A 19657-nucleotide genomic window follows, 5' to 3' on the forward strand; every position below is an offset into this window, starting at 1 on the left:
GAGCTTGTTTAAAGGCTAAGTTTTTATTTCTAGCTCTATGTCTTGGAAATATTTTGCATTAACAGTTCTGTTGACTACAGAGGGAATGCTTATGGCTAAGAAAACCAGAATCTATCTTTGATTCTGCCTGAAAAGACTTAGTAATGATCAGTGATAGAGGAGGAAATTGCTTCTCCATTTGGTTTTGTAAAGGAAGGAAAGAGCTCAACAGCGAAATGCTGGTAGAAAAAAGCAGGGAGAAAGAAAGGAATGAGGGCTAGAAAGGCAGAGAGCCATCTCTGCCACAGACCTGCAGGAGTACATGGAGACACAAGCTTCATGTAAAGCCGGACTGTGTTTTTCCTCTGGTTAGACAGGGGAATTCAGAGTCACCATTTATCTTACTGATTGGCAGTCATGTATGCAGTGAGGGCCATCTTTCTGGGAACTTTCACACACTCTTTTGTCTTTCAGCCTTTCGTTATCCACTTTTTTTTTCTAATGGAAGAGATAACTTTCATCTATGCGTATTTAAGGTGGAAAACTACAGCTCCAGCCTGACTTTTTTTTTTTTTTTAATCTGTAAAATTGAAAGCATTTTATAGAGCAGGTCAATACCGTGGCAGAAGCACGCACGAGCACGTGGATGAGATGAGCTGGCTGTGCAGCTGCTGGTACCTGGTGCGAGCAGGGGCAGGCGTGCAGCGCACAGCAGCACGGCCGGCTCAGCCTCCTGGCATGCTGCAAGCAGATGACTGATGCTCAGGGAAGGAAAGTGCTCATGCATGGAGAAACTAAACTGAGATACATCTGCATTAGTGTTTTAGCCTCAGAGCATGTGAAGTACCTTCCTTTGGGACAAGGATAAACTGGAAGGTGTGCAGCAGGGGAGCTTTGCTTGTGCTGCAGCCACTTCACAGAATCACAGAATCTTGTGGCTGTCCTGACCATGCAGCTGAACTGAGCTTCTCCATGGTGACCCCCCTCAAACCAGAAGCTGTGTGGACATCGTGTGCTCAGCACCAGCTGTTTTGTTTTACAGAGTACAGAGTTTTTACGTAGTGCAGCATTACTCACTCATGTATGTGTAGTCCTGGTGAAGTGACTGGGTCCAAACCATGAGAAACACGTGGAATACAGGATGCTCAATGTTAAAGAAGAAGAATTTCTTTGTGGTCATTTACACATTCCCCATGCAACTTTTGTTGATACAGTGCATTAATCCCAGAACTTCAAGTGGGCTGCATTTCAATAGTTCATTTTTTAAAAAGTCCGGGCATTTACTGAGCTTTGAGTACCCAAGGAATAATTAACTATACTATTGTGAAGTGGCCAGATGCTGCCTTAAGATGTGCTTCCAGGAGAAAGCAAAAATCCACTTGAATTCTTTGCAATGCTCGCTCTGCATCTGGAATGCCCAGAACTCACACAGAGCCAGTTCTGGGAAGGATCTGCATCTTCCACTCACCCATCCAGCAGCAGCTGAGGAAAAGATCTCCAGAGCAATAGTACAGCTTGGAGTGACCAGCTGCAGCTGCTCTTAAAGGGGGGGAAGCCTGAAAGCCACCTCAGAGCTCGCATTGGGAAGCAAAACATTCATAAAGCCCCCAGAAAGACCCCTTGCATTGTCTGGATTTGGTGCTGTGCTCCATGAAGCCTCAAGACCTGTTGCAGCAGATGTGCTCTTCAGGGGTGAATTGGGGCAGACAAAGCTTGTCCTATACAATTTGCTCTTCTGAAGGCCTCATCCTGCCAAAATTCTGTAGCTCAGTTCTAAACACGTAGTTAGTGCTGGAGAAAAAGACCCACTGCTACACACCACTAGATGTCAGAAAAACTACGTGGTTCAGCTGGAGAGGAGGATGCAGCTGAGGGGGGTTTGTTCACTGTTTATGCACTTGCATAACGCTTTGGACAGGGCCCAAGGAAAACAATTAGACATCGGAGTTTATTTTTGTTTGCATGAAATAGTAAATATGCTGTTGGGTCAGACTCCACTCTCATTTCCCTCCGAGGAAAATGGAAATAGACTTTTTGTCAGGAGTTCTGCCACCCTGGAAAACGGCAATTGCTTTTAGTCTCATCAGCAAATCCTTTGCTTCTGTGCCTTTGTATTCTTTTTATGGAGCTGGGCTCTGAGTTTTAGGGAAATCTAGCAGAAATTTTGTGGAAGGTGAGTGGGTTGGTTCTGCTTCAGCAGCAAGAAAAGCTGCTGTGGTTGGTGTGCTCGTACATATGCACTAAACATCAGATATGATGTTTCTGTAAACAAGAACATCCTTAATTCTTAGGATGAATCCTAAGGTTCAATAGGGTAAAGCTGGTGCAAATTGAAGGCTTTTATTATGTGCAATACAGGCTGTCATGGTAATGCTTAAAACTTCCTACAGAACTACAGTGAAGCATGTGCAGGTTCACCTAAAACGGTGCCCTAGTCTCTACAACACAATGTAGTCTTAGGAAGAGAATTTGTCCTTCATGGCTACTGTTCTGCTGCTTCGCTGATGCAGCTGCAGAGTTCGGTTCGTATACCTGGCTGCAATTCAATGCATCAATGAGCTGTCAAAATTCTGCTTAAATACTGTATATAATGCAAGCAGGCAGGTCACTGCTTTATGCATAAGCGTATATGTATCTGAATACTTTACAGGCATTAAAATCCCCTTTGGAAACAGCACAAAAGTTCACACTCAATGTATTGATTTTATATGCTAATGCCTGCACCTCCCTTGGGGAGAAAAACACATTCCAAAGGAAAAAAATATGCATGTCTTGTCAAACATGAACACTTCTGAAGCAGTTCCATATTTCTAAACACTTGATTCTTGCTAGGGACTTGTGCAACATTCAGTCTTTAAGAATCAGACTGCGACCTTTGGCAGGAATATTGCCAGGAAAATTAGAGCAGTATTAAGACAGAAAGAGTCTGAGGAACGCGGGTATAGATACATCTCATTTACTCGATGTCTTGAATTCCTGTGTCTGCACGATTGTGCTTCTTTGTTGTCTATGAACTGCTGTATATATGTCCCAGCAGTAACATAAAAAGGTGGAACAGGAGTTGAACACAGGCTATTTAAAAAAAAAGAAAGTATATATTGCCACTCCACTGGAATAAATATGTTTCACAGATGAAAGCCAAATGGAAACATTCTTCAAAGAATCATGTGTTTTAATTTCAGATTCTATATTATCAGCACCAGTATTTATTATTGATTCAAAATTACTTTTTAAAGGTTGTTATAATTTGCTTTCTGTTTCTGAACTTTTGAAGAGAGGATTCTTCATCGTGAGGATTAGAGATTTATATTTCCCAATGAAAACTGAAATTCTTAGATGTTGCATGGCTCCAGGGCTAGGCATTTAAGATACAAACCTCAAATCTTGTAGAATTCTGACACGCTTACGAGTCAGCAACAACACATATTAAGGACCTTTCAGCTAAAGGGTGTAATTCTTGTGGTGGTCTTATAAAATACCTGATTTAGCAGCATAAATTGCCACATCATTTAGGAGAATCTGGTGCTGGGGAGAAGTGTGAAAGCTCAGAAAGAAAGAGGTGTGTGGGCAGATCTGCAGGGACCACCTTCTCCACCATGTTCCTGGAGACAGCCATTGACTGGCTGTAACTGAGCTCAGGAGAATAAATAGCTCCTCAAAACCACGTCCTGAAATTGGTAATTCTCCCTAGATCTGACTTTCAGGTTACCACAGAATAAACTTGAACTGCTCTGAAACCTCTGAGTTAATTCCCTGGTGGTTCCTCCCTGGTCTTCCTTTTCATCAGTGAAGATCTTTGGTAAGGATGCAGCTGACAGTAGCATGGTGTCACCTTTAATCCCACCTTGAAAGTCTGTCTGTGAGTCACCAGCTGGTATTTACGCTGAAATACCGACTCATGCACTGACATTTGTAGTTGGGTTTTAAGGCAGGAGAGCTGTCTTGAAGCTCCTCTCCCTCATTTTGATTTTTTGGGTCATGTACTCTTCTAGCCAGTGCCTTGTGCACAGAAATAGCAGGGAAGGACAGCCTTTCCTTACACCACATAAGTTTACAGTGCACAGCTTTCAAGTAGCTAGAAGCAGCAGCCAAATAGTTCTTCTGCTGTGTGGGGATGAAGGACATGGACCTGTGCATCAGTCAAGTGAAATGGGACTCACCTGTTGTCAGTGTAAACTCTTAAAGATAAAACCTGTTTCTGGTCAGCTGAAGAAAATGAATTTCTTCAGGTGTAGCTGGATGCATGGCTAAGCCTCAGAACTGTTAGAGAAAGCTCTCAGGTGCTGGGCAAGTTTTGGGTGGAGTGAGATTTTCTGTTCAGAGTATGTTTGCTGTCGGATTAGCAATTGCAAGCGATAATAACGCAATTGCAGGTCTGCAGAAACTGCAGACTTCTAACTCCTGCGATCTCCAGATAGTCCTGGTCTTTCCTGTTTCAGACTGCTGTGTAAAAAGAAATGGTGGTGGTGATTTACAGTTATTGCTTGATCCATTCGTGGCTTTGGTTTTATGTCTTGCCTACATTATTACTTTTTAAATGTAATGTTAATAAAAATGCCATTGTGGCCCCTCTTATAACATTTTGTTGGAAGATTTCTACTCAATGTAGTATGGATTTTTTTCTTTTTAATGAGAAACCCTGCACTGGCTTTACAGCAATATATTTAGAAACACAGTTTTACACAGGGGCTTTTGGGTAGAGAGTTTGCAATCAAATTTTAAGCGTCTAATAGGGCTGCTCAGAAATGCCCCTGGCAACACCTCTCACTTCCCATTTGCATATTCAGACTTTATGCATTTTGAATTTTGCTCAGTTTAGATACCTAAAACCTGCAAAGTAAACGCCTCCTTTTCAGAATCGCAAATACAATATTCAGCAAATATTATTTGAGTTCTATATGACTCAAATGAGAAAGCTTCAAAACCTGGTGCTTTCGTTGCTTTGTATGGGTTTTAGAGCAAGGTCTTTGGACACACAGATACAGGAGTGGCTGGGCTCACGTGCAGGCAGGGTGGTGGGAGAGGGACTCATTTGACCTTTTCCACCAGTCACTGTACACAACATGGGCAAGTGATTTTAATTTAGCCATGGTGTGATTTAATTAAAACAGAAAGGGAAAGAGCTGAAGCAAAGTGCAATGGGAAAGACTGGCCTTTGTTGGCTTTTGGTATAGATTCATAAAAAAAATGGGTCCTGGTTCTTGCAGGGAAAATCTGTGGCTCTGTGTATGCATGGGGCAGTATCATGTCCTCTGCTTGGGCTTATCCAAAGGCTCAGAGATGGTGGGTGTATAACAGCAGCACTGGTGTGCCATTTATGTATTTGTGTGTAAAAACATGCACTGTTGTAAATAAAAGTGGGCAGGAGTTGTGGTGCAAGGCTAATCAAAAAGAGAGAGAGAGAGGAAAAATTTAGTTTCTCATCTCAGGTAATAGCAGGGAACACAATCTGACTTAGGATGTAATCATGTGAGATGACATCTAAAGATTTTGATGAGAATCTGACTTTTAGATTAAGAACACCACTAAATTAATATGCTTAGATTTTACACACAGTTTATATACCTCCGCAGTCTTCAGTGCATCCTTTGTCAACACATTTCCAACCTCTCTATCTAGCTTTGTCTAAAAAAGGCATCAAGGAAAAGATTCATCTTATTAAGCAGGAAAGATTTATTTTTTTCCTTTTTATCAGTCCAGAATAATTTTATCAGTATCCTCAGTCATATGGAGTGTAAAAAAGGTATTGTACTTCTGTGGGACTGAAATTTGGTGGCTCATCCTTTTCCAGATGGGGATACTGCAGATCAAAACCAGAATGTGACTATTTGTGTGATGGGCTAAAATGCTTCAAAAGATTTTAAAAGTCAATGTGTGTTGTAATTATGGAGTTTTCTTTACTATTAGTCTAAATAAGATGGTTTTATCTGAACTACTATGAGCTTTAGTTTTGTATATTTGACTTTCATGCTTTCCATCTTATTAATGGGCTGGTTGTTTTTTCCATTACTCATGAAAAAAAGATCCAATTCAAGCTTAACTTGCGTAACTGTAGCTTCAATGACAAGATGGAATTGCTTCTATTTCTACAAGCCCTGATTTGCCTCTGAAGATTTTTACTATTTCATGATTTTGTGGGAAGTGAAGAAGATTTTCTTCTTTTGTGCCACAATACCCATTAAATCCTAACCAGCAGCAGTATTCTGGGTAGGGGATAAATTGTTGCATTTGGACTTCCTTTGCACTAAACCAGATGTTTCTTCTTGGGAGTTTTTAGTTTGTGAGGACAATGCCCTGAACTCTTCTTAAGGATCTAGACCCTATTGGCATCCTATGATTATGTGAGGTCTTGCTGTGAAAACCACCTTCTAGAAGTTAAATTTCATGTTTTTATTGTGCATGCATACATGTAGATAGATACACACTCATAAATAAACATTTTTTAAGTTTGTTTATAAAATCTTTTTTCTCTTAGCTAGCTCCTAATTGTTCCAAACTGACCATACTAAAATAGAGATGAATTCCTTCATGTGTTACTATCCAAAATAAAGTTTGGGGAGTTAGAGGAAGATTTAGTTGATATTTTTACCTGATAAGAAGGTCTACTGAGGATATCTAGGAAGAACATATTCCAGCTCTTGAACTACAAATTGGATTCTCGCCATGAGTTGTTTTCTTAAGAATAGCATGGATGAAAAGCAGTAAAAATATATTTGGAGTCCTTAAGTTTCCAGAATGGAATTTGTATGTATTGAGTAAACGAAACTTGTTAAAAGATGTCAGTAAGAGGGTGATCTCTTTCAATGAGGGTCACTCTTTACATATTGAATATCATTTTCCAAACTAAGATGAAGAGCCCAAATATCTGTCCTGTAGATAGAAGATAAGCATAACAATGTGTAATTTGCAGGAAAGGAATTCTGGAATATAAGGCATGCCAGAATCTAAAGCCAGAAGTGGCTGTCCATCCCCTCCATCATGTTTAGTAAGAGCCTAAACTTGGTAGTTGCGAGACTACTCCTGAATCCCATGAAGATTTTTTCTGAGAGATGGCTTCTTGGGAATTTCTGCTTCTGAGTATGTACTCATGGTAGAGGGGCTTTGGTGGGAGCAAACAATGTTGTAGATGTACAACAGCCAGTGACTGAATACAGAATCCTTATTGCTTTGCTGTTCGTCTTGCTAAAAGTAAATAAGAAAAATGGAGAAATAGTGCAAAGCCCTGAGTTCCATTTCCCAACTGCCTCTAAAGATGCTAATTAAAGGGATGTTAGATGTAAAAAAAGCATGCAAAGTGAGTCCAGGAAAATAATGCTGCCAGTAGCTGTTCCTGTGTTGAAATTCTAGACAGTCCCTGGAGATAATGGAGAAAAAAAATACTGCTGTGATTGCAAAAAGGACGGTAACTGACTAAAACCCAAAGTCTGCCTTGAATATGAATGTCACTGTCTTCCTCCAGTTTATTTTGTAACTGACTCAAAAATCAAAATTGCACCTTTATACCTCTTTGCATAGAAGAGGACCTCTGATTAAGCTATCTTGGCAGGTATATAAAATGTGTCTACATGATTTTGCTCAACATAGGGCATTTAATTGTATTTTCTGATATTTGTTCTTGTTCTGAATTGCAGGATATGTACTGAACAGTGTATCTATAGGGCTTAATTATGTCAACTTTTAACAAACCAGATTGGAAAAGGCATGCATAAAAGTCTCTTGTATGCCATAAAGGAGATCAGCAATGACAGCGCTGCAAATTTCTCTCCTCCAATGTCTTCGCACTGCGTTGACATCTAATGGGGTGAATAATTTCTGATAATGTTCTAAATATTCTTTCCTCAGACCTTGTGCTACCATATAGCAATGCTACAGCTGCAGGAAGGAGCAGGCAAACCTTTTGTGAAAGAAGGAAACCTGAGAGAGGTGAAAGCATTAAGTACACCCATGCATTCTGCATGTCCTCAGAGGACTTTGTGTAACCATGCCGCATGGGGCATGAATCCCCATACAGACAGTAAATCAACCACTACTTTTTGGGGAAAAGGATATGTTCATATACATAAATTTGTGGCTGAAGATCAAGACAGAAAAGACAACGATGCGGGCTGGGGAAGAGGAATGCGTCGAAAACCAGACCATGACTATCACATTCCCTGAAGAGGCTGCATTATATATTTTCTTGGATACCTCAATGCGAATGTGACTTCATGGCTGCTCTCAGACACCACAGCTGGGAAAAATCTCTCTTAGGCAACTCTTCTAGCCTAGCCTGCCAAATGAATGAATGAAAAGCTTTCCTGCCACCATAGGTAGGCAAGTTTTTTGTCTTCCTGCTGTACTTTTATAGATAGCATGCACGGGTATTTGTCAACCTGGAATCATGTCTCTTCTTGGCAGCTGCTGCTTTTCATTGTCAGGTATGTTCACGTAAGCTTATGTCACTATTGCAGTGCTCTAAGACTAGGAATTGAATGGCCTATCTAAAATTAAATATAAGTGCTGTTCCTTCAGCTGAAACTAGCTTCATGCTAAAAATAATAATTTAAAAAAAACAAGTGGGGAAGATCTACCTTAAAAAAAAAAAAAGGAAAAATATTTATAATGCATGTACATAAGCACAAGGAAGCTACAAAGGCAGATAGATGCAAGTAGGAATGCAGCAGATAGTTAACTTATAAAAAGCACAATAATCATCTGGGATGCAGTGCAAGGGGTAAATAACACTATAATAAAGAACAAATGATTATAAATGCTTTGCTTCTTCCCCTCATTGCAAGGATAAGTAAATATGTGCAGATATGCCAACTTTTTCTGTCCATGTGTTTTTACAAGTGTTTTTTTCTTGTTGTTTTATATAGAAGAGATGTTTTTCCATGATGAGATCTGATTTTTATATTACTGTATGTGACTTTAATCTAAGATCTGATTATTTCTGGGAAAAGAAAAATGATTCTACTGATCTGTGCATTTTGTGGAAACACAGAAGACAGTGTGGCTGGAATTTTCTATTCCTCCTCTAAAGGGTTTTGCTAAAAGACTCTTAATTCTTTGAGATTCACACCTTCCCTCTGCCACCACTTGGAACTGATCTGATCTTTGTCCATCCTTTTAAATGGTGGAAGTGGTCTTTTGGCTCACATGAAAGCTTGCTTCGTGTAGATCACATGTTTCTGCCAGGCCTGTTTAGCTCATTGTAATAATAAACCACAAACGTGTTCCAAAAAAAAAAAAAAAAGGGCCTCTGCATTTCAATTTGTTTTCTTTTAGCATAACTGCAGAGATCAGAATGTAAGATGAAACACAAATCTGCTTTTGTTGGCCTGTGTCCTTGGTGTATTATGACAAATGAATTATTGCAGGCTTTGTGGGAATACATTATGGGGTATATTAAGGCCCTGAGAGTCTGTGGAGATCTGGAGGAAGAAAGAGATGTACCTATTTAGCTGCTGAGCTGTGCTGGAACGCGCTGCTTGTGGCATAGGGTGTCTTATGGGGAAGACACCATGCTTTGCTCTGTCTCTGGGTGACAGTCACCTCCCAAACCAGTGTCTGCTAAATGCTCGTGTCCTGATCTCTGCAGATTGATGGGGTGGCCTGGGAGGGGGGACAGGGAACTCACCTGCATGTGTCCCTGCAGGGGAGCCTGAGGTTTTGGGTGCAGAGGTAGCAGGAGCCCATGGCAGGGCTCCCATTTACCCCTCCACTGTGAAGCAAGCTCTTTAGTTATGGCTGTAGAGGCACTAGGCAGGCTGGCAGCCCTGTTACTGAGGCTTCTCACTACTTCTCACAGCGAAACTCTGGTTTTCGTTTTCCACATCTTTTCCAAAACTTCATTTCGGCAAACTTTCCATGCCTTGGGCAGGTTTTTTCTTTCTCAAAATATCAGTCAGAGGAGTTCTGCTGTTTATGAGAACAAGGCCGAGAGTAAACAATCCATTGGTTTCCAAGGCTAAAAAAGGTTAGGTGACCTTTTCTTTGGGAAGTTCATGTGCCTTAAAGCTTTGCAGTACGGGCTCTTGGTTTGGCATGGGAGCTGCCGTTATGTCAGGGATGTGCTTTTTGGTCCTACAGGGAAAATCCACTCATGCTTTGCCAAGTTATAAACAGTTGAAAATATTGGAAATTATTCACGCTCAGAAGAAGCTTGTTAGAATTTAGCAACTAAAATCTCTGTTGTGTGCTGGAGCCTCTCACGGCTTCCTGTGCTGGACAGACCTCACGTCGCGTGCTCCAGGCTCAGGCTACAGGGATGGTGCCAGAAATTTGTAATGGCCATTTCACACAGTTTGCTCTGTAGCACGGTCAGATGTGACTGGCGATGGACACTTATCTTCCTTGTGTCTCCTTTTCCACGTGTATGCAGACAGATTGGAAAAGGAAGCACTGTGTCGACAGAGACTGAGAGCGGGTGGGGAGCCTGCCCTTCCTGGGTGTAGGGTGAGAAATGGACCAGGTGGGCATGGAGGGTAGGGTGCAGTGCTGGGGAAGTGAGGGTGCTGAGGAGGTGCTAGGTCCTGAAGTCAGGTGGTGGGGCATGTACCCAATGGGAGATGTCTAGTTTTACTACTACACAGATACATTACTTCAGCAGAGCAAGCTGTACTCATTTGTGCTCCTTCCAGAAGCACCTTCATATTGCTGTTTAATACCAGTTTTAAAGTAATGTCTCTATATTATTTTTTTGTTTGTTTGTTTTATTCTAATACTACTGGTGTTGTATATGTACTCAGAAAGATACAGGAGCGAGGTTATGCTTGTTGCTGTTCCTGCCATTGACTTACGTCTATGACTTACATGACAGACTTGTAAAGGTCTCTCTTGTTTTGGCCCATTTTGCAGAGTGAAAGACTACATAAATACGTGATTTATTTGGATTGTAATTCACCAGTGATAACTGTTATATTCAGTGTTGCAACTGCATCACCAAAGAGCGTGGCAAATAAGCAGAGTTTATAGGATCTGGATGTGTACAGTTCTCATAGACATACATTGGAAAGATTTGTAGGAGAACAGGCTTGGAAAAACGAACAAGCCATTGCACATGTTTTTGTAAATTCTTTTGTAAATTGATTGAGACATGGATTATCCCCCTCAAAATTTGCTCAGACACATGCACACTGCTGTGCCTATTTTGTGTGGGTGCCACCAGCTCAGACTCTGCTCAGTGCCAAGTGTCACCGGGCTATGCTAACCTGCTGGACCTCAGCCTTTGGAAGGACACCTCCTCTCCAGTCTCTTCTCTTCTCTTCTGCCATTGTAAATGTTGTATAGATCTCAATGTCTTCTTTCTCAGCCTTCTCTTGGCTACCAGCTGTCCACAGCCCCAGGTTCTCAAGTGTGAAGTGCTGACGCCAGCAGCACTGAGGGAAGCTGTGGGCAAGCAGAGCCTGCACGTTGCTTAAAACTCCACAGGGCCTTGTTCAGTCAAAACAGAGCTGCTGCCAGACTGCTAATTGTGGTTCTGTCCCCCCGCCACTTGCACTCACATGTTAATGCTGAAAATCCAGCCCTTTGCAGAGCTCCCTGCCTCCCCACTGCTCTGAGGGAGCTCTCATCTGCTACCGCCTCCCTCAGTGCATGGCTAGCTGTCTGACAGTTTTCAGCATCACTTTTTAAGATATTTTTCTTTTTTTTCAAATGCTCCCCCTACCTTGGCCTGACATATGGTTTTGTTTTAGGAACACAAAACGCTTTTCCATAGGCAGCTGGTGAGGTCCCCGAGCACATGTTCCTCCAAAACGCAGAACCCTAGAAGACATCAATTCCCAGTAGAAAGGTTACTTACATACAGCTGCAGAGCACTGCTTTAAAGTTTGGGGGGAAAATATTGTAGTCAGCTGACATCATTTAGCCACTTTGATTAGTTTCTTGCGCCTGATTGCTGAATGTCCTGAATAATGACAAATGAGGCTCCTCGAACAGCACATCTATATGCATTTGAGTAACAACCAGAAAATAAATCATCATTTGTTTCAGAGCTAAAACGAGGGAAAATGGCCCCAGGATATAACCAGATTAGCTGGACAGCATCTGAAACAAATGTAATTACAAAATACATGCATTGTAGCCAAAAGTATTGTTTGAAAAGAGGGTTTTCCTATGCCGCTTAGTCTTAAATAAGGTGGGGGAAATGTTCTTTCTGAAAAGGAAGCAAGGGAATTAAGGAGACAAAGACCAGCTTAAGAAACAAAACCACATCCATTCACCCACAACTCTTCCCTCTCATGAATGCATGTGGAAGAATGGGCAGGTTGTAAAGTCAGAAGAAAAGAATGCGTTTCTTCCTGAGAATGGGAGCTGGATTCGGGTAAGTCGATCCAATTTCTGTGTCTGTAGACAGAAACCTGCTCTTTCCCCCAGCAGCTCCCTCACTGCCCCTTGCACCCTGCCCTGCTGTGGTGTCCATCAGCCCCGGCAGCAAGTGCTGCTCCTTGCCAGACGGGGAGCCAAGCCCGTGTCATCTTCTGGGTCATCCTGGGAGCATGCTGTGGGAAGTCTTCTGCAAGGGAATGTCTGACCTGGTTATTTTAGAAATCTCTATTTTCGGTTCTTCCCTCGCATTAAATAGAGCCATTCATGACTGACTGCTCCCACACTGTGTCTTTCCTGTCCCAATTGTATTTTTAAGTGGTTGCTTAGGACAGTCAGTACTGTTCCTTTTCAAGTGTAGGGCTCTTGGTTTTCCTGTAAAGTTTCTTGTGGTCTTTCATATTTGTACCCACAGTGTATAGCTAAGTCCCCAACTGAAGGCACAAGAAAAAAAAGTATCATCTAAGCTGGATGTAACTTGTCAAATAACCTAAACTTCCACACTGGTCAAGCAGCTCGGGCCACTGGATGACAGCCATAGTGCCTGTGAGGAGGCTTCATGACAGCATGATGTGCTCCTTCTCCTTCCTGATGCTCTCTTGGGACCAGCAGAGTGCGGGAGGTGCACGGCTGGGCTCTCGCTGCAGCTCGCGGCCAGTACTGCTGCAGCTGTGCTGGACCATCATGAGAAATCTCAGGAGAGCCACTCATGGTTTCCTCACTTCTTTTCTTCTTTCATGGGCTACCCTGGATGGAGAGTAGAAGTCATTCATCAGTTCGCATGTTTGAATTTCTGTCCTGCTTTCTCCAGGGTCTTATAACCTTGGCAAGTTACTATTGAAGCAACTGCAAAGCTATGTCTAGTTTTTTCACCATGATGCAGGTTGCTGCTGGTGAGAAGGCTGAAAGCAGCCCTAGCTCATGTTGGAACAGCAGTGAGAGGATGCTTTCAGACTAAGCTGCAACCTGGAGACCAATGCACATGGCAGCAAGAGCTCATAAATGCTGGCCATTGGGATAGTGCCTTCTGCTTGGAGCCGGAGGCTTTGCTCAAGAGACTGGTAGAAACAAGTGGTTGGGAGTCTCTGCAAAGGTGACGTTGCAATTTTTGTTGGTTGTGGTAAGGATGATTTTAATTCAAGAAGCTACAAGAAAACGGGCTCATAATTTTCTTCTCTCTCCACCTCTGAGCTTCATTTCCTTTAAAACACTCCTTTGAGATAATCTGAATGCTGTTCATTTTAGTTGAAGGCAGTTTACAAGTATTAGTAAAGGCTTTCTTGGTATTTTGGTATTAGTAATTTGGTATTAAACTATATGGGGCCTTTTCTTTCTACTGCCAAAGGTTCATGTGTTTTATCTTTATCATGTCTGCATGTTGGATAGAGATCCTTGCCGTTGGCACATGGAACATGTCAGCAGCCCAGTGATACATTTCAGAGAAATAGATCTTCTGCCTTTATTTTTAACAAGAATCTGGATCTGCTCAGCTCCTTCTATTAAATAGAAGCCTTCACTTGCCTGAAATGTCTAAAACTAATGATTGAAAATTGTGGAGGAAATAGCTAGCAGTTTAGCATATTACCGTATCAGATTATGCTAATACAATGTCAGTTTATTTTAAAATAGGAGCAAATCACAGTAGAGCTTTTTTTATAAAATGGCAGGTTTAATTCTGGAGCAGTATTTCCATTCAATGGCATCAAATTTTGGTCACTTAAGTATCTGCTTGTCAAAAGCATTGAGTTATGTAAGGAAAAATAGCAGGAAAAAAAAATTCCATGATTTCTCAAAGTGAATATCACCAAAGAATGGCTCTGTTCAAAACTCTAAAAAATAAAAAATGAACCAGGCACAGTGGACTGAATGCAGACTTACATTTTAAACATGTAAGAGGGATTGCAAGGTGATAAAATCTGCAGGATGATTTTTTAGACAGGAAGCTGAAACTGCTTGCATATGAAGTGCTAAAATGTGACAAGCGTTGCATGTATTTTTAAAATGGGCGTGAAAAATCACAGCTATCTGCTTTCAATAAAGAAAGAGCAGGAAATTTACAATAAAACAATAAAACCATAAACCTTAAAATATGCACATACAGCAGGTGCTGATATGTACAGCAATGTTAGAATGCAATAAAATATCTCGCTATTGTCCAAAAAGAACTGCAGCCAGGATACGGCATTTGGCCATGTTCTGGCCTTGACATGAATTAGCTCAGATATCCAAAGCTAACATGTGCTAGATAAAGAGAGAGAACTTCAGGAAAGAGAATGAAAAGTGTTCTGGTTTAAATCACTAGCTTTACGCTATCAGGAGTTCTCTATTATTTTGTATTTTTTTAATCTTTTGTTTTTCTCCTTTAGTAAAGAATGATTAATCTGGAAAGCCAATTTATCACCCTTTCATTCCCAAATTTCTGTGGCTATGATTAGCTTCCAGAGCTGTGAGTGAGGTGAGGACTGTATGTGTCCTGCCCACTGCATGAAGCAATGGGGGCAAGCGGGCATTGAATAACGTGCTATTTTGGTTTCCCTACTGGTGTATGCTCTTTCCTTCTGCCCTGCGCCTGTTGGAGCTCTTCTGCCTTCCTGGCATCAATTGCAACTGAGAGCAAAGCTTGGCACATCTTGTGGCCTCCGTTCTTGGAGAAAGCACGAGTGGTCAGTGACCAACCATCTGCTGAGAGATGGGCCAGGAGGGGTGAAGATACAAATCTCTGCTTGGATCTTCCTCTGAATTTCACTTAGTGTTGTATGTTGCTGAAGGGGATATATTAGGTATTGACACTGAGCAATACCCAAAGGAAGACAACAGAAGGAAAACAGTACTTCAGTCTCTTTCTTTCCAGGCTCATTAGGAGAAGCAGTATGAGGACCGTGACTGCAGCCTCCAAACTATCCCTGACACTGTCCTCATGGCATACTCTCTGAATGAACAGGCTGTCTGCCCAAATCCTTTTCAAAACAGTCTGTAAATGTCTATGAAAATGTCCTTGATTTTAGAAATAACGTTGTCTCATGAAATGTTCTCTCCCAGGTCTCCAATCTAGACTGCTCCATTTCTCAGATTTAGCAGCTGGTGAAAGATTGTGTTTTAGGAAAATAGCAACCTAGAATCAGATCTGTTTTTGGTGCAATGTGCAGGTGCACATATCAGGGGGCCATTGGAAAGCGTTTGTTTGTAGCTTTACATAATTACTGTGTATTTTTTTTTTAGGTTGTGGGATCACCTAGATACCCCAGGCAAAGAGTGAAAGCTATGAATCTGGTCCTTTTCTTTTTAACTTATTTGGCATTTGTAGGCTAGTCTTTGGGGCTATACCAGGAGAAGATACTGTCAACTTAGATGTAGTCAGATACTGCTTAATATTCAGCTTATTATAGCCATTTGGTCTTGGATAAAACAACAACCTCTTTCTGAACATTGCTTTTTTCATTTGTAATCATGGCCAAGCAGTTATGAGGGGAAGTTAAGTGAACGTACTTAAATAGATCCAATATAGTAGCAAATGGAATCTGAGAGAAGGAAACTGTTTCTAAAATCATCTAAGCAAATCTTCACGACTGTACACCTATTTCTAGAAAAACTCTGTAGCAAAGTGATGGGAATTGGATGCAGCAGGAATCAAGCAGCTGGGTCCACTTCTCTGAAAGATGTCACAGTCCAAAGAAACCTTCCACAGTTTCAGGACCTGCCCATGAGAACCAGGCATCATCTTAAAGACTCATTTTTTTGTCATAGCTGAAATGGTGGTAACTATGACATATTTTTTTTTAATTTTAAGTTGAAGTTGTTTTTGAAAATGTTTATAAATTGTACTGTGCAAGTTCACCTGAAATGAGGAACAGGGGTATGCAAAGAGATTAATGATAAAGGAGACTGCTAATTGTCTTAAATTAAATTCACATGGCATCCAGTCCACTGTCTCCCATTTCAGTGGATCCTAACTCTGTAGCTGTGAGGTTCAAAGTGATTACAGAGAAAGAGAGACTTTAACATGATAATAAGCATTTGCAAGGAAAAAAATGTAAGTTCAGAAGATGAGGGATGAGAGTTTTTATCTTTTTCCAGGTCCTTTTTTAACTGTCTGTTTCAGCCCTTGGATCACTATCAGAAACTACTGAAAAAAGGCTGGTCAGGAATACTGGGTTTACATTAACATATTTTTTTTTCTTTATCTGAATAAAGATACTCGTTTACCTACTCATCAACACCTGTATCATCTCAAGACAGAGGCGGTGCAAATGTTGTAGACAAGTACTCCAACATGTGTCCCACATGCACATGCCACTCTTCCGTCCCATTTGTCTTCCTGTACCCACATCCTTGGTTCTCCTCGACTGCAAGTGAAATAAGGCTTTCGGACCACTTTGCACTGTATTGTCTCTATGGCATGTGGATGAAGCAGCTTATACAGATGTGGCTATGAACACTCTTATGCCTCCTCACACTTTTTGGTGGGATGCCATGCTCATCTGAATGCTAGGACTGTGATAAATCGGCGTCTATGCTGGAAACTTTTGCCAGCATAATTATGCAAGCCAACAAAACCTCTCTGGTGCACACAAAGCCTCGTACTGTAAATAAGACCCAACAAGAATTCTATATTATAAACAGATTGAGGACCACCACAGACTTTCCCCCTGTGGGTTTGTTCATTGTTTCTCTGTTACAATTGCCAAACCACTGGCTGTAAAACTTCCTTCAGTCTCTGCTTCATTTACACCGTGGGTTCCACAGCCATATCAACATGCATCATGCTCAATGGCAGTCACTGCTGTCTTCTGGCCTTGCCCAACTCTTCTGTAAGGGTCTTGGTGAGGCAGACTCGTACACAGCTGCTACTGGAAACCCAGCAGTGTCACACCTTGTGCAGGAGTAGACCGAGCGTTTTATTCCAGTCAGCCTAAAGCAAAGATTTTCATGAGAAAAATCTGCAGAAGTGAGAAGTAAGGGAAGGGATATGGCACCTTATTAAGGAAAGAGCTTGAGCTGAGGAAAATAATCTCAGATTTCTGTTATTCTTTAAATATTTCCAAAACTGTCTGTGCTAGGCTATGTTGGCAATGTGAAACATAATAGCACCCCTTGCCTTGGACTCCCTTCCAAAGGCTGCAACAAATTTGTTTGCCTTTTCCTTGAAAATTTTAATGTAGCTATTACTTTATTTTACAAGAGTTAAAGTGGCATTGCAGAGCTTCTCTCCTTTGGAGCAACAAGCTGGGAAGTGCACCAGTATGAAGCAACAGCGAATGCCTCTGCTGTGGGGAGGGTTTTGGCGAGAGGGTGTGATGTACATCTGGGCCAGGGCTCCTTTCTCTGGGAACGGCTCTAGTCACACTTCTTACTTGGCCTCTCTTGACTTAGAAGCTCATTTGATGTGCTATCTGAAGGGCAAAGCTGATGAAAAAGGCAGAGCATACTTTTAAAAAATACAAGAAGAAAGCTTTTTTGTTTGATTTTTTTTTTCCAGTACATAGCGAAAGAACCTTTATGCTGGATGACCAATTTGAAATCCATGCATTAGGAAAGCTGGTGCATTACAAATCAAAAGAGGTAGTAACAGAAGATAACACTCATGGCTTTCCACAATGGCTAAGAGGAGGTGTTAGGTTATCAGAAAGCTGATATGTGATGTTCGCATCTCATATTCCTTCATTTGTTTTCCTATCATTCTTGGGATGCTGTTTTTGACAACTGTTTAATTTCTTCCCACAAACATCTGCTGCTTGCTATGCTAATTTTGGTGCAAATTTATTCCAAGAACAGCCCTCCCAATGTGAAGGATAGCTCCTGGGCATAGGGGAACAGGCTTCCTTCACTCAGCATGACAAAGCAGAATGTCCTCACTTCAACAGATATGCCAAAATGTTCAAAGCTCCTGGTCTCTGATGTTAGTGCTTAGGAAAAACACATGCAGCTAAATAGCACCAGTTAGGATGCAAAATATTATTATTATTATTATTTTATTTTTTTGTGTGTGACTGAGAAAGGGAAATTCCATTTTTAACTAAATTGTGGATTTGGGAGTCAGTTTGGGAAACTCAGATTGCATGAACTCTTACTGTATTCTTCTCTGAAATAAGAGGAAAAGAATCAAGAATCTTACCCAGAAATGTCTTGTTATCTTTTAATCTGGATACTCAGCCAAACAAAAAGCAAGATGTTCCTGTATAAATAATTACTGAGAAGCTGAGTCAACTTGTCAGCCATTGCACCACATCAATTCCTAAGCTCTATTCACCAGTTCCTCCTTCTGACCTTGCTGAATGCCCACTCTGAGCAGAGGGTGTTTGCTGCAGAGCTGCTGAACTACCAGCATTTGTTTTACAAAGTATACAAGAGCTGCTGAGCCACGTGTGGTGTTATTTTAGGTGATACCATCTTTTTATCAAGTTAATTTTGCCCATCAGTGTGGTGTAGAATTGCATGAGTGACAACACAAAGGAAAGATGAAGACAGCTTCTGACTTCTGTCACTTAGAGAATCTGGCACTTTAGAGCATCTTGTTTTTGCCTGAGAAATACTTGCCATGGTAGACTGTCTTAGAAAAAAAAAAAAAAGGAATCTGCTAGACAAATGCAGCATTTCTGCCCCGTCCTATTGTTAGCTCTTGTGTTTCTGGTGGTGAGGGTGATCTGGGTTATGCTGAGGGTTGTCCTTGGGGCATTCTTCTGTCTGCACAAGGTCAGAGAGGGACTCTGTCCTCTGGGTGGTTGCCTCCTTTCACTGGCTATCAGCAACTTTATTCTGGTATTGACTAACTGGTCAAAGCAGTTGGGATGAGGTGAGGTGAAAGGGTCAGCTATTATAAATAGACACATAAGCAAATAGAAGAGGATTCCTCCGGAAACCAGGCTGAAAAAATGAGAATGACCTAGAACAGCAATGAAGAGGCCTAGCTCCAGCCTTCTGTTTGTATACAACATTTTCTGTGCTGCCTTCTTACACTGTAAACTTCTTGGAACAGAAACGGCCACTTATAATTCCACAGAGCACAGCATTTGTCAAACAAACAGAGATACAGCAAAATTAATTACCGGTCATTTTCAAGCATGAGGATTTCAAATTTAAGTGAGAGAGACATCAAACATTTTAAGGCCTAAATATGAAATCCATTTTACTGTAATATTTTAAACTGTCCCTTTAAAACCATTATTCATAGTTTAGAATTACATTGGAGTTGGATGCCAGCTTCTGATTTGGTGGATGTTTTCTGTGCTGCTGGTCTTGGACTTTTGGGCAACTTTGATTAATCACCAATGTTATCTTGAAATATACTTTGCCTGCTTTCATCTTCTGTCATTTTTGCCAGACCTTTACAGCTGATAAATGCTGCATTTGATATCTTCAAGTTGAAAATATT

The 19657-nt window shown here is 41.2% G+C and overlaps 1 long non-coding RNA gene across 4 annotated transcripts in view; it reads left to right on the forward strand.

Moving 5' to 3' along the window:
• The window catches only part of LOC137855779 (uncharacterized), an 85811-nt gene that overhangs the window by 20605 nt on the left and 45549 nt on the right, over positions 1-19657 (forward strand). Inside the window, exon 3 of one of the 4 annotated variants that reach the window (XR_011095931.1) lies at positions 7822-8708. The exons of the other annotated variants lie outside the window; for them this stretch is intronic. This is a non-coding gene — a long non-coding RNA (uncharacterized lncRNA). Of the gene's footprint in view, positions 1-7821; positions 8709-19657 lie in introns of those variants that run through there. 4 annotated transcript variants of the gene reach the window in all.

This window comes from Anas acuta, chromosome 4, assembly GCF_963932015.1.
Source record: "Anas acuta chromosome 4, bAnaAcu1.1, whole genome shotgun sequence".
Classification (NCBI taxonomy): Eukaryota; Metazoa; Chordata; class Aves; order Anseriformes; family Anatidae; genus Anas; species Anas acuta.